The following is a 13,513-nucleotide window of genomic DNA, read 5'->3' as shown; positions in this document are numbered from 1 at the left end:
ACAATTTTGTGTCGCAAGACAAGCTGTCTTGTCGTGCCTTGTGTCGTGCGACAAGCATCGTGTCGTGGGTTCTTTCGCGCGACAAAGTTGTTTGTAGTAGGTTCTGCCGCACGACAGACAACTTTCCTACATTTTGTCGTACGAAGAAGGTCCCTGTAGCAGCATTTGTCGCGCGACAGGTTTCTGTCGCAGGTACTGTCGCGCGACAGTGTGAGTCGTGCCGCGCGACAGAGATTGCGTGCCTCAGCAAAGTTGCCTGTCAGGGGTTCAGTCGCGCGACAGACTTCTAGCGCGCCTCTTTTCACGCGACAAAAGTACCTGTAGTGCGGCCTGTCGCGCGACACAACAGCTTGTCGTGGGATATGCCGCGCGACAGATACCTGTCGTGGGATGAGTCACGCGACAGATACCTGTCGTGGATTGTGCCGCGCGATAGATACCTATCGTGGGATGCGTCTGACGACAGATTCCTGGTGAGGGTAATTATTTTACTGCAGAATTCTAGAAATACTGTCGTGCGGTCGTGTGACAGCGATAGGATCAAATTGACCAAAGATACTTCAAAGCGCGTTCACTGTGGCGAGTCGCGAAGAGGATGCGAGGTGCTCTGGTCTGTTGGTGACGGGAACCGAGCGAAATGAAGTGCTCATTCACATTGGCGAATCGAGTTTTCAACTCGCTTCCCGCGACATGGCTCTCTCACCGAACGAGAGTTGGCTTAGAGGAGAGGCACTGCTAGAGCACTCACCTAATTCCCTTCTGTTCCCACATGACAATGTGACGAACGTAGTGCATGCTCAAGAGTATAATGCGGCATTGAAAGCCCAAAATGCTGTATGCACAAGCGGCGAAGCCAGCGGTGCCTGCGTATCCGCACGCTCTTGCAGTGGCGGCATGTAGCTGCAGCCACGACAGCGCCTGCACACCAATCGGTGTGCGCAAGTTGAATGGCGCTACTGAAAGTCAGTGTCCTCTTGGCTTCTGTGACATGTTCAAGCCATTTAACATAATGTACCGCTACTACTATATGCGCAGAAAAAACCAAGGACACTTCTATGCGTCGCGGAAAAGAATGTCGTTAATCGTCAATCAGGAAAAATTACTCGCCATAACCATCCGGCTACACAAAGGCAGCATGTGTGTACATGCACGCAGTTCTCTGTATAAATGTTCAAAGCAACCCCGATATCATTTTTCCGCGCGTTTCAGTTTTAAGAGCGTCAGATCTAACTATTTACGTTTGTCAAGGACACGTCTGTCTGCAGGGAAGGTCAAATTAGCCAAGACAGTAACCACACTATATCACATAGCAACAGCGGGCGCGTAGAGCCTCAGTTGTCACAGATACCTTCGATCCGTTTTACATATACCAGTATAGCGGCTATCGAAGTGGAACCCCGGGGACCCCCATTTGCATCAAATTTGGGGGCCGCCCGTTTGACGCATAACGATCGAATTGGTGTCATTTCACTTGTCATGTTCCTGAGGATAAAATAAATATTTAGATGAAGCCCAAAATATGTGTGGGATTCGCACCGACGACCTTTTCGCCCCCAAACCGTGCATTCCGGGGACTTCCAGACAGCCATAAGGCCTAATCGTTTGTCGCAGAGAGTTCCGGATGCAGTCAAACAATTCATCTTGTTGTAATGCACACGTTTATAAAATCGGTAACTGATATATAAGGAGGAAACATACCGGATATAGCGAAGGTGGCTGTAAATCGCAATAGTAGTGCAAAATCTTTGAAGTAGATGACGCTGCTTGTATCTTAGAAAGAATGTTTCCGAAACGAAATGCCCTCAGATGTTTGCATTTTGTCTTCTCCACGTTTGCTAAGCACCCCGATCTAGCACCCCGATCTAAACACTTGAAGCTCTCGTAGCTAACGCTCTTAAGTCCAACGCTGATGCAGTGTTTAATTGGCGGAGAATTTTTTTTAGCGGCAGTGACGTGGTACTTATCATAAAATAGCAAATTAAAAATACTTTACGATGTCGTTCATTGCCTTCACTGAAAATTTCATGATGGTGACACGAAAATGTCGCTAAATATAGACAGCAGCGTATGCAGCCGAAGGTGAAATGCGGCGGCCGGCGAGTTTGAACCGATTTGATTCTCGGTTGAAATGAGAATAAAGTCTTGGGACTGACGTCAACCGCGCGCTTTAAAGAGTTTCGCCTGCTTTGACACAGTCTAGCTCCGGTGCACCCGCGCTCGGTCCTCTAAACTGCTCTGGTCCCAGTGTGACTGTGTGCTATGACAATCTGAGCGAAAAGGAGGATGTCTGGGGGTGTTGATGTGCACCACGGCCATACAGTTGAGCGACATGATAACGTACGGGCGCGGCATGCCAGTCTGAGTACCGGCCGCCAGCGTCAGAAAATTGCGACAGTAATGTTTGTTCAAGTGCATACTAAGCCCTCGGATGGAGTATCGTTGGCCAATATCGAGTCGTTGGTAGAAGCGATAACAGGAATACAAACAAATGTCTCCCCACGGCGCCTTTAATTGCCGCTGCTCAATCGCGGCTCCCCTGGCCTCAGCTGGCTCCGCTCCTGAAGGTGTCGCGGAAACCGAGCATATCTTTGTTTTACTATGAGACGAGGTTCACAGTAAAACGATGACGAGAGCAGCACCTCAGCGCTAGCCAGTTTCGAAGTGCACTCAGCTGCTGCATCGATGCGAAACCGGCTAGGCTTAGCGACGACTAGGGCAGCCAGGGGGTAGCGCGTAGTTCATTGCCCGGCGCGCCCGCGGGCGGCGTCGTCCCCGAATGCTCACCTCGCTCACTCCCGCTGGTTCACTGATTGGCTCAACAGCTTGCGACCTTCACTCGGAAGGCTGGAAAATCGAGAAGCGAGCGACTGGCGGTGCGACTGAGCGATACTTTATGCCCACGCTTGCACTACTGGTGAACAACATATAACGCACATATGCTTGGGTTATCGGCTGCTTTGCGGCGAGTATTAGTTAAGATCGTCCGCGACGCCATCGTCACCGTCCGTGACGCACAGGCTGAGAACTTCAATTCTAGTACGTGCCGAAACAGCTCGTATTTTTCGTAACGATACGAGCTCGAAAACACGCCTGCTTCGATGCGCTAGTGGGCTCTTGCTTGTAAAACTACACGCGATCAGGATGCGGCGAGTGCTAGCCACTGTTGGATATTACCTAAAGTGAGACGCAAGTATCGACGTAGTTTCGTAACGCAGTTGATATCAAAGCACTCCGCTTGTACTGGTCACCGATTAAGCTGTCAAGTTTCATGATCTCCGGTGAGCGTGCAAGTGTCGCGCAAATTAATGCATCGCAGCTACTCTCCATCGTGCCAATTGCGTTCAACTTATCCACGATATTCGCCAGCTTGAGATACGGCGCTTTTCTTCGCTGTTTTTTTCGCAACTTAGTGATTTTATCTGGCATCAAACGAAATTGCATTCTCTCAACACCGTCGTCTGCTCCGTCGTCTTCTAGGGGTATCCGGGTCTCTACAGGGGATCACAGGATCGCAGCTTCTACAAACGACATGCCAGAAAAAGTTACTGAAAGCGCTTTAGTATTCTTAAATAATCAAAAAATAATTTAAAATAAATGCAGTGTCTTTGTTGTGAAGATAATATAAGTATTCATGGTTTAAAAAACAAATTTTTTTGTCGGTTGTAATTTTTCACCGACACGAAAGCGCAGCCGTCGGCGCCATTGCAGCGCAACCGACACGTCGTGCTTTGTATTATTTGCTTCTTTGAGGCATTGCTTGAGTACTTGTACGGCGGACACGTGTGAAGAACTCATTCAATAGGAAATTGAGCAGGAGTGTGTTTTGGAAGCCAACGACCAGGATTTCGGCCTGTCAACATTGGCGAGTTTCAACGGGTAAGCCATGAAGAGTGCTGCGACGTCTTTTCATCTGATAGGGGAACGAAGACTCCTGCGCCGTTTTACTAAACCTGGATGAATCACATGGCCGGTGAGTCCCGCTCTGCGTTTCCTTGCTAATGATCTGTATTCACACGCGCTATTTGTATGCGGCTATATAGGGATGTGAGTGGAGGCAGTCCGCCTGCGGTTGCCGCAGCTATAATGCGGCGCCAAAAAAGCAGGGCCTATATCCTGCATGACAAGTGTTGTTCTCATTGTCTTTATGTGCATTTATTACTCGCGTGCCGTGGTGAATAAAAATGGCACCAGATATCACAACAGAGTTACGCTTTCGCTTGCTAGCGCTTCGACACTCGGTGCAAAAGCATGGATTGCACTGCGTAGAAGACGATGATCGACAATTGCCGCGCGACGGAGCGCTCGCGCTAGGCCAGCTGCGATCAGACACCGCACTACTTTGCTCTGGGTTAGTACTCATCGGATTAGTGCTTGTGCCTTATATATGCGTCATACTAAATTTTGAGACAGTGATCGCATGCGAAAGGCTAGTTCATATTCACCGCCTTGCCATTTGTAAACTTGTCTGTGCTTCCCCAGTGGAACAGGATTTGAGGCAGTGTTATGTCAAAGTTAGATCAATCTTGCGTGTCCTGAGCTGTAAACGTTGATGCTTCCTCTCCTTCTGAGCACTGCGAGCTGTCGGATATGCAACTGCACAATTATTTAGGAGTTCTACTTTTTTGCTATGTCCCTCGCTTTTGTGGCGCGCATTCAAGTCGTTCGCCATTGTCGATGTTTTTTTTTGTTACGTATTTTTGCTTTGTTATTTATTCTTGGTAGCGTGCCATCAGCTGTGGTGCCGGCGATTCTCCGAGCTCGGAACTCTTCCCAGGCACGGGATCCTACCCACAGACCTCCCTTCGCCGCACTCACGAGTGTTCTTTGGTATTTTCTTGTTTCTCTTGCCTTTACTTGCATTGCCAGTCGACAAATTTGTGGAGCTTTTAATTGTATGCAGATTTGTTAAATGCGCTAGCAATATTTCTATGATGCCAAGCTGTGCTGTGAGATATCAAGCTTCTTGATAGTGAAGGCATGCTTTTTTCCATTCTCTCTTCTCATTTAACCAAGGCAGACTAGTTGCAACTTTCAATTTAATACCTAGACATTGGTGCAAGGCACCATGATAGGAATTTATGAGAACCTGCACATCCTATATTCAAATTGGTGTGCGGTATTTCAGCCAGCTCATCTTCTCATTTAGCCACCTGATTATCACCCATTCATGCATTCACCTACTCTTGGAATCCTCCCAGTGTTTTAGTGTGGTATTGCTTATATCTTCTCTGCATTACACATGCACTGCACTTCCTCTTTTTTTGATTTAGTCAAGATATCTCTGTTCCTGTTTCTTGCATAAGCAAAAGAGGCGACTCAAGTGCACCATCTGGGCTTGTGATGCAATGTGTAGGGCCCTTCGTTTTTGAGTAAAACCTGGTTTCCCCTACTGTTGCACCAACAAAGATTCTTAAAGATCAGTTTCAACGCAATTTCTGTGCAAATGTGCCTGTAAGAAAGTGTTGTTTGAAGGTGCACAAACCAAAGAACTTCTGGAGTGTTGTGGATGTCACATAATTCTTCTGACAGATTTTTTAAACAATTCTGGCTATTTTATTTCCCGTTTAATGTTTGTTGTTTGTCGGTTGCTTATATTTTTGGATAAACTGAAAACTACATGTACTGACTGGTATTTCATTCCAATAATTATACCCATTATTATGAAGCTGTGTTGGAAGGTAGGTGTGCATTTAGTATGCATGCTTTGACTTTCAGTGATTGTTTCTGCAATGCAAAATGGAGGACAAGTCTCTGCTGTGCGAGTTTTTTGCAGTGGAGTGAAAGTAGCTGGAGAAGCATTTTCTACTGTGTCACCCAGCCAAAAGTTCTTCCACAGACCACTGTGCTTCTGAGTACCTATGGCTTAAAGCTCGAAGCTCTGGTTGCCCTTTCCGAGGTTTTCTGCATTAACGAGTGCAAGCCCAAGGGCTCAGAGCTAACAAGCATTTGAAACCATAGAGCTATACACAGTAGTACTGGGGCCGTGCAGCAAGTCAGCGTGAATTAGGTCGCGATAAACATGGTTTACTGTAGAAAGCTAGTGTGAAAAAATAGTTGCGCTCCCAGAAACCGCTGTTTCTTTCTTAGTCGGTCATTGAAACAAAGCAATGCATGTAAAATTTTATATCTCACTGATCCCTCAATTTTTTTCCAGCTAAAGACCAAGAGTTGCAGGGAAGCTGTGCAAGCATCCAAATTGTGTGTGATTTTTGCCAGGGACCTGGAGCAGGCTGGGACATGACATGAAATGACATTCATGACATGGCTACAGCCACTGACAGCTGTTGCTCTGGATGTATTTTTTTGCAGTTGCCAGCGGCCAGCATCTATTGGGTTACGCGTGCTTCCTGCCTTTGGCTGTGTCATGCCTCCTGATCCATTCATGGTAGTTATTCTTTTTAAGTGATGCTTATCTTAGCTGCCTATTTAGAAAAATATTTTCAATATAGGCTTGCAGCTAGGTTTAGAAATGCATGAAACTCTACATGCACTTCACAGCAATACCTCAGCTTATAATTACCGGAACTGTAGACTTGTACAAAATATAGTCACTGATGTAGCTCTTGACGCAGCTGCCCAGGCACACCTGTTGCCTGGTATGCATATGTGTCCTCGAAAAGGACCTATATATTCATTTATCCCTTTAAAAACATTGTGCTCTACAATGATGTTTTACCAGTATTTCTGATACAGAGACCGAATTGTCAGTCAGTTATGTAACATTGCACGATGACACCAATCCTTGTATGGCATAGCATCCTTGCAATGCACTGGGCAAGCTGCTGTCAGCACAGATTTATTGCTGGTTTATTGCCATAGCATATGGTTATACTGCACAGTTTGTACCTATACCTTCTTAAAGCTGTATACATGAAAAATTTAAAATTAGTTGAAAGAAAATTCAAGGAAATGTAACAGTAATTCTCTCTCACATTTAGGTGGACACTTGAACCGTGATATAAGGGAGGGATATTGAAGGGAAGCAATGAAGAGCTGATGCCCATGTTAGATGCCCCTCTTTAGTTAAACATACCTCACAATTAACACATTTGGCACAAAACAAACATGGGACTTGCATGCTCACAAGCACCCTCATGTCAGTAAAACAAAGTGCCAATGTGGCCGTACTTTAGAGCTTTGCTCTTAAAAGCGAATCTGACTGCTGCTCAAAGTTGAGAGCAAAAATATGTCTACTTTTCCTCATGTGCAGTCTGCGGTGCTGGTGCCATTTGCAATGGTGATTGACATTGAGTTGCATGATGCACAGTCCGTTCTTGGAGTTAGTGATTTTGTCTGTCGTGTGAATGTGCTGTTAAAATTAGTGCAGAACAATGGTTCTCTAGTTCATTTTAGGTAACTGTGTCGAGTGCCACATGCTACCAACCTTTTTCCTCAAATTTCCTAATCTCATTTAGCCATCTGATTGCTACCCATTCATGCATTCACCTTCTCTTGGAATCCTCCCAGTATTTTAGTGTGGTATTGATTATATCTTCTCTGGATTACACATGCATTGCACTTCCTCTTTTTTTTATTTAGTCAAGATATCTCTGTTCCTGTTTCTTGCATAAGCATAAGAGTCGACTCAAGTGCACCATCTGGGCTTGTGATGCAATGTGTAGGGTGCTTCGTTTTTGGGTAAGACCTGGTTTCTTCCTACTGTTGCACCAAAAAAAGATTCTTAAAGATCAGGTTCAACCCAATTTCTGTGCAAATGTGCCTGTAGGAAAGTGTGGTTTGAAGGTGCACAAAGGCGAAGAACTGCTGGAGTGTAGTGGATGACACATAATTCTTCTGACAGATTTTTTTAAACAATTCTGGTTATTTTATTTCTCTTTTAATGTTTATTGTTTGTCGGTTGCTTATAATTTTTGGATAAACTGAAAACTACATGTACTGACTGGTATTTCATTCCAATAATTATACCCATTATTATGAAGCTGTGTTGGAAGGTAGGTGTGCATTTAGTATGGATGCTTTGAATTTCTGTGATTGTTTCTGCAATGCAAAATGGAGGACAGGTCTCTGCTGTGCGAGTTTTTTGCAGTGGAGTGAAAGTAGCTTGAGAAGCATTTGCTACTGTGTCACCCAGCCAAAAGTTCTTCCACAGACCACTGAGCTTCTGAATACCTATGGCTTAAAGCTCGAAGCTCTGGTTGCCCTTTCCGAGGTTTTCTGCATTAACGAGTGCAAGCCCAAGGGCTCAGAGCTAACAAGCATTTGAAACCATAGAGCTATACACAGTAGTACTGGGGCCGTGCAGCAAGTCAGTGTGAATTAGGTCGCGATAAACATGGTTTACTGTAGAAAGCTAGTGTGAAAAAATAGTTGCGCTCCCAGAAACCGCTGTTTCTTTCTTAGTCGGTCATTGAAACAAAGCAATGCATGTAAAATTTTATATCTCACTGATCCCTCAATTTTTTCCAGCTAAAGACTAAGAGTTGCATGGAAGCTGTGCAAGCCACCAAGTTGTGTGTGATTTTTGCCAGGGACCAGGAGCAGGCTGGGAAATTAGTGGATGGCCAGTGGTATTCACTCAGTAATTCAAGTTTTTTCTGTAAGTACAGTTTTTGCAATGGCATTGCTTAGTAACGCATGCACTAATCTGACTACTCTATGCCCGCCCATGCTTCAAGAATAATCAAGTACATGAAAAACATTGATTGCCGAAAAAAAATTGCCGCTTCTGTTATGTTTTTTCAGGAAAGTATTTGCCATTTAAAGGGCTGTGAAAACCTCAAAAATTATGTGCTTGTTGTGGCTTTTTTTTCAAATTTCTTCCACGTCTATGTTGGCCTGACCTTGTAGCTTGTCTGCATGAGATTGGCTGCTACCTACAGTTTGCTTTTTTTGCTCCTTTATAGCCTGTCACAATCCTTACTTTGCGTGGCAGTGTCATGCAGTTTGGGAAGTAATCTGATCATATTTCTGCATTGGCCTGTAGTGCAAGCTTTTGCATGTGGGGCAGGTTTATGGTGTCCTTTTGTTTGCTGTAACTGCAGTTTGGCCATGAGGGTTAAAGGCTTAGTCCTTTTTTTATTTTGATGCAGTGTCATATACTTCATGCATAAATTAATGAAGTAAGCACTATATTTTGTAATAAGTGAACATTCATTATAGCTGTGGCCATTATAAGTGCACTTGACTCTAAAATGGCTTTCTTTCGGCATTCAGTATTAAATCTTAAAACCAGCCGGAAGACACAAAACAGGAGAAGAGATGAGCACAAGATGTGGCTGGTCTAACAATTGAAATTTTATTGAAGGAAAGTGGCAAAAGAAGGCCTGCAAAGAGATTCAAGCACGCAAGACCCCAAAGCAGTGAGAGGGCAAAAAATAACCAAAAGGCACTGACGTACTAGTAAACCATCTAAAAAACTAATTCCCTACAGTGAAGGTTCACCGACGGTTTAGCCAGGCACTTGTTTTTAGCCTTACTGATGTAGTAAGCCTCAACTATATCAGGACAGATTTATCACTTCCCTAAACCACTGATGTGCCGCAGAAATCAGGCGTGCAAAGCGAAAGGTCGTCCTCCGATTGCATTCACGAGATTGAACGTGCAGTGTCAGGTGAAAATTCGCCTTCCTCTCTATACAGTGAAAGTGCTCTCAGCCAGGCGCACATTCAGATATCTGCTTGTCTGCCCATAGTAGTTTCAGCTACGAGGCAGTGGAATGCAAAAGCCGGTTTACTTTTGCAAGTGGTGAACATTTTTTATCTGCTACTGTGCATAGCGGACGATTACCCGTAGTTGTATCAAGCCTAGTTTGAACGAAGAAGCAAAGGGCTCCTACCTTACTTTTAGCGGTCAAGACAACAGCAACATCATACTTTGGTGCAACTTTCTTGGGATGGTGCGAAATGGCGTGAAGGTAAGGTATAGAGCCCTCTTTTTGTGCTGCTGAACTATGTCAGCATCATGTGAACGGTGTTCCGTTCCCTAGAGAGAGTAAAAACACACTCTGACAGGTGCGCAAGATGGGCAAGTGGGAGCCCAGGTGCCATTCGCTTGGAAACCTGCTCCGAGAATGCATGCTAAACACTGATGGCATGACTTCCATAAAGCAGTCGTGATGCATGTGATTGCCAACCCGTCTTTCACCAGCCTCGAGTGGTTCAACTCGTAGCTAAGATGCTTCCTGATCTTGGGCTTTGACGCCAACATATGTGGTCGTCCGCAAAGCGCAGGTCTAAGTCAAAAAGCTACAAACGGTTATTCTTAGTGAAATTCAGACCTAAAAGATAGGCTTTGACCACATGCCTAAAGATTTCTAAAACGTCTTGTGCCAACTTATCTGAGCCCTCCTTGTGCAAAAAAAATTAGGTAGCTATCAACATAACGAAATGCTACTATGCCGAGGCCTTCCAAACAGGGCTTTGATGCGGTATCGACTCTGGACAGAAGAATGTCGCGGAGGAACAGTGCAACCTGGGACCCTCTGCATATGCCTGATTTCTGATGTAAATACCGCCTTGCCAACTCACAAAAGTGGAGTTCTGTGGAGTTCTAGGTTCTTATGGACAGCAACCTGGGCAGGTGCTCTGCAGTGAGCATCGACATGGAGGGCCTGCACTATTCATTGTCACATGATAGACATCTGAGGTATGTGCAAACTGCATCAGGGCGAACAATGAACATGCTTTTACAGATGATTGCGTGATTTCGGTTGCTGGCTTCTTGGGGCTGTTGTCCTTTTACTGCAAATCCGCATTTGTCAGTTGGCAGGGCGGTATTTACACGCAGGTCGTACCTTTGCTCAGCAACATTTTTTTGTCTAAAATCAATAAGGCATTAGAGCCCTGTTTGGAAGACCTTGGCATAGTATCATTTCGTTATGTTCATGACTGTAATTTTTCTGGACATAGAAGGCTCAGATAAGTTGGCACAAGATGTTTTAGGAGTCTTTAAGGCATGCGGTCAAGGCCTGTCTTTTACATCAGAATTGTCTAAGCAGAACCGTTAGCAGTTTCTTGATGCAGACTTGCGCTTTGTGGACGAATATGTTTGTCGGGGCTACAGCTAAAGATCGGGGAAGGCTCTTTTTATCTACGAGTCGGACCCCTCGTTGTTGGGGAAGGATGGTGAAGAGGTGTATTTGTCGCTGGATAAGGTCAGTAAAGATGGAAACACTTAATCGGTGTGCAATCGTGTGCATGACATCAGCTTTAGATAAGTCATGCCATAACTGCTGAGGACGCATTCTTGCAGCAGGTTTCCAAGCAGCTGGGTTCCCACTTGCCCATCTCAACAACCTCTCATAGTATGTTTTCACTCGCTTGAGGGTAAGGAGCACGTACTCCGATGATGCTGATACACCTTACCTCCACAGTATTTCACAGTCTCAAGAAAGTCGCGGAAAAGTGTAATGCTGCTGTTGTCTTAACAGCGAAGTGCAAGACAGTAGGCCTTTGCGCCGCCATTAAAATATCTTGATAAAACTGGGTACTTGTCCACAATGGACAGTGTCACAAAAAAAGGTTCACCACTTGCAAAAGTAATGGAGTTTATTGCGTTCCACTGCCTTATGGCTGCAACTAATATGGGCAGACAGGCAGATATTTGAATTTGCACTTGACTGAGCACTTTCACTCTATAGGGGGAAGACAAATTCTAATCTGGCACTGTATGCTCAATCTTGTGAATGCAAATCTGAGGATGACAAGCCTCTTTGCACGCCTAATTTCCACGACACATCAGTGGTTTATGGAAGGGATAAATCTGTCGGTAGATAGTTGAGGCTTACTACATCGGTAAGGCTAAGGACACGTGTGGCTAAGCCATCGGAAAACCTTCACCGTAAGGAATTTGCTTTTTTAGATGATTCATTAGTATGCCAGTGACCTTTGATTGCACTTCACCATTTCACTGCTTTGGGTTATTGTGCGCTTGTATCTCTTCGCGGGTCTCCTTTTGCGGCTTTCCTTCAATGATGCCGCCGCAGTGGCTCAGTGGTTATGGCGCTCGGCTGCTGTCCCAAAAGACGCAGGTTCGATCCTGGCCGCACCAGTCAAATTTCAATGGAGGCAAAATTTTAGACGCCCGTGTACTGTGCGTTGTCAGTGCACGCTAATGAACCCCAGGTGGTCGAAATTTCTGGAGCCCACCACTACGGCGTCCTTCATAGCCCGAGTCGCTTTGGGACGTTAAACCCTCACAAATCAAATAATCAAAATCTTCAATTAAATTTTTGTTAGTCCCGCCTCTTGAGCTCATGGTTTCTTGTGTGTTCTGGCTGGTTTTAAGGTGAGTCAGTACCAACTCGGCCAGTCATAAGCCTTGTTCAGTATTACAACATTTTGAATAAAGTGAGAAGTTCACTAATCTATGTTGCCGGGGATCGTGTCCGCAGCAGTTGTGGGCAACTCAGAAGAGATAGCGTCATACGATTGGTTGTGTAATTGGCAGAGGATGATGTGAGGATGCTGCTCGAAACGAAAATTTCATAATCTGATAATTATGTACAGCCAAAAATGTCCAAAAAGTGGCTGGGCCAGAGAAAAAGTGCCGCGAAATTTGAAAACGCTGAAAGAAGGTGGAGCTACAGCGTAGTTCCAAGTTTGAAAAACTGGAAGTATGGACAAAGCCAAAGCTCGGCGCCAAGTTTGAAAACTCGAAATGAGCAATCACGTGACGAGTGATAAGTGTCCTATACTTAAACAGAAGATAGGAAAAATATTGATAAATTAGAGTCAATTAGGTAATTATTGAGAAGCGAAAGGCAATGAACGCGTGATTAGACTGGGCGGGTATTCAGTGAGTGGGCCGGAACGATCCGTGGAGGGAAATTTGAAAACTCGAAATCGTTGCTGGGATGAAATGAGGGTAAAATAAGAGTTAATTGATAACCAATCAAGTCAACAAGAAAACAACCATGGTGCCAAATTTGAAAGGCGACCAGTGTCGAGGAAGCTTCAACGCTTTCACATTTTTTTTTGCACAGGTAGCAGCGGTGATCTCTATTTTTTTGTTTTTTTCAGCCAAGACAAAAACCATTTTTCTTGGCTCATGGGCGATGTATATAGGAACCTGCGGCCAGGACAACGCTGGACAGCATGCATCAGCAAGCTCGAAAAAAAAGCACGAAACAGTAAATAAATATTGATCATTTTCATTTCAATTCTAGTGGTTTTGTGCACGAACTACTCTGGAGTGCACAAAGCTTGTGTTATTTGACAGGCGACCATTAAAAAGCTGTGCATTTTTGAGCATAGCCTACTCCAGAACACAAATCCTGTGTTAATTGACAGGTGACCGCAGCGACTGTTACACAGTGTACGAGCACTGCACAAGACACACTACAGAAGACAAGGCAAACTACAGAAGACAAGACAGACTACAGAAGACAAGACAGACTACAGAAGTCAAGACAGACTACAAAAGAGAGGACAAACTACAGAAGACAGACTATAAAAGACAAGACAGACTACAGAAGACAGGACTACAAAAGACAAGACAGACTACAGAAGACAATACAGACTACACAAGACATGCCCAAAATACGACAAGACTA

At 44.8% G+C, this 13,513-nt stretch overlaps 1 long non-coding RNA gene across 1 annotated transcript; it reads left to right on the top strand.

Annotated features, from left to right (window-relative positions):
- The first annotated feature begins 8,429 nt into the window (after positions 1 to 8,429).
- LOC144094161 (uncharacterized) lies at positions 8,430 to 13,120 on the top strand. Its single transcript, XR_013306459.1, has 2 exons — positions 8,430 to 8,557; positions 12,981 to 13,120. It is a non-coding gene; the product is annotated as an uncharacterized LOC144094161 (long non-coding RNA).
- Positions 13,121 to 13,513: the final 393 nt, after the last annotated feature.

The sequence above is a fragment of the Amblyomma americanum genome, chromosome 6 (assembly GCF_052857255.1).
Source record: "Amblyomma americanum isolate KBUSLIRL-KWMA chromosome 6, ASM5285725v1, whole genome shotgun sequence".
NCBI classification, from domain to species: Eukaryota; Metazoa; Arthropoda; class Arachnida; order Ixodida; family Ixodidae; genus Amblyomma; species Amblyomma americanum.
Note: the sequence above shows the minus strand (reverse complement) of the source record. Positions and strands in the feature narration are given on the sequence as shown.